A 2,372-nucleotide genomic window follows, 5' to 3' on the forward strand; every position below is an offset into this window, starting at 1 on the left:
GCTTTCTTCTTGGTTTTTTTCCTTAACTCAGTAAAAGTGGTTTTTTTCAATTAGTTTCTGACTCCTGTAGTAGTTGATAAAATTGAGAAACTGTAGAGGATGAAGATACTCAACAGTTAGCCTGCTCAGTAAAAACCAGTTTATTCCCAGCTGAAGTCAATGGATGAACTACTGTCAATATCATCAGTGGAAGTCTTTTTGAAGTCCTGAACCCTGTGTAAAACCAGAGGTGGGGCATCAGGGAGGGACCCCAGCAGAGCTTGAATTTCGTAATCACTGCCTGCACATGGACCTCTGGAGAAGGCAAAATCACCGTTTGTCTTCGTTTTCCATGACTGTGTGTGAGGAAGGTATGAAATGTTTCTCATAGTCTTGCAGTGTTTTCATACAAGAAATGTAAGAGCTGTCTAAGCTGAATTTGGAAATCTAGTATAAATGGTCAAGTCAACAGTAAAAAGGTAATTCAGAAGAGAAGAGAGTTTTGAGAAAATCTCTTTGAGCTGGTTTTGTGATGTTAAGCGGTTACTGCATTGAATATAGGAAATCTTTGTTAGTATTGTTGCCCTACTTTCATCAGATAGCTGATTGACTGTCAAAACCAAAGCAAGCAAGGTTTGACATGCTTTGATAGTTTAAAATGGGGTTGGGCAATGAGTAGAGATTACTTTAATCCTGATTTATAAAAAAGTCCTTTGTAGTTACTTCTTGGTTTTCTCCTGTATTTTTTGTCATATACTTGAGTTTGTTTGTTTACATTTGACAGATAAATTTTTCCCAATGTTTTTCCCAGTTTTTTCAGTAAAGTGCTTGGTTTCTTGTAAATCCACAGAGGAGGAGGGGAATTGATTTTCTTACCTGCCTTATATTGAGAGATATAATTGCAGGGAAGGGAAATATTAAAGGGAGGGCTGAATTTTTCTAGAGTTCTGCACTTTAGATAGTGCTGTTTTGAAATACATGCTTTCTGGTTAGTTTCCTTCTGCAGATTGGTTTTCATGAAGGTTTCAGTGCATACAGTGGCAAACAGTAATCTGGGCAGTCTCCTTCAGACAACCTTATTTAATGCTGTGTTATCTGTGTGGAACTTAATTTTAAAAATTACCTTTATTTTGGGGGAAAGGACAATATAATTCTGTTATCCTTGTTCTGTGCTCTACAGTTGCTTCTACAAGTAGTGGTTGTGGTCAGTGCTGAACGTGGCTGGCCATGAATGGAGAGGAGCTAGTGCCAAGCAAGAACTTTGCAAAAGGGAAACTGGAAGTTGTTACCCCATGTATGTCTAAAGCTTTCCAGAATATGAATTTTCCTGTGGTCCAAGTTAAATACCACTTCCCTTCATACCCTTTAGTTTTATCTCTGAGAACAGGTAGGGCTCTTTACTCCTGGAAGGAAGATTAACTTGGTCTCTTTTGGGGAAGAAGTAAACCGTAATCCTTGAACCTCTGGAACGGCCAAGAACATAATGGGTGGTGTAGGTGATGACATCTAGGTAGATTGGCAGACAGAGGCATTAATACTGTAATTTCATGAAATGGCATGTATTTTTATTTATGTTTTTTTTTCTTTCTTTCTTTTTTTTCCTGTTGTTTTTTTTTTTTTTTTTTTTCCCTGTGGTTTCCAGAGGCTTGCAGTAAATGATTTATCCACTGTGCTCGTTCCCTGTGCTGGCAGAGCTGTAGCATAGTGCACTGACTGGGAAGCCTTGTTTCTAGGCTGGCCTTGGACTCTTCCAGATCCTCAGGAGGAGGGGTGAGTTAATGGGGATTTACTTGTCTGTTTGAATGGTGAAATACATTACCTCTCCTTCCTGACATACTTCTCTAAAAACTGCACAAAGCACAAGAAGTTACCTTTTTCCTGGTTTTCAGAAAGCTTCTGATAGGAAGGAAACAAATATAGTTTGAATGTTTCTATCTTTACACTACTTCAAACCAGGCACAAATACCTAGTAAATTTAAAGAACAATGGATTAACTCTTAAGTGATTTGATGCTGTAACCTTTAGTTTGTCATGATGGAGGCTGGCTCATCCTTTCTCCTGGATGAAGTTTGTTGCAAAACCAAGCTTGATTAAGAAGCAGTGGGAGAAGAGAGGTAGAAAAGCTGCAGTCATCCTATCAATCTGTTTTAAGGCCAAGTGGGTTTTTAATTCATCTTCCAGTCTCTTGGAATGTATGTTTGGAAAGGAGAAGAAATCTTCAAATGTTTTAGGCAAAACACAGTAAATTTTCCTGGGGTAGTCAGTTGGGTAGGTAAACATTGCTTCTATCTTGCTGGAATCTTGTCTTTGACTAAGTTTTAACTAAGCAGTAGATAGGCTTTTGGGGGGATTTTTTGTTTGGTTTAGAATTTTAAATAGCACGTGAGCAGGGA

Source organism: Melospiza melodia, chromosome 3, assembly GCF_035770615.1.
Source record: "Melospiza melodia melodia isolate bMelMel2 chromosome 3, bMelMel2.pri, whole genome shotgun sequence".
In the NCBI taxonomy this organism is placed as follows: domain Eukaryota; kingdom Metazoa; phylum Chordata; class Aves; order Passeriformes; family Passerellidae; genus Melospiza; species Melospiza melodia.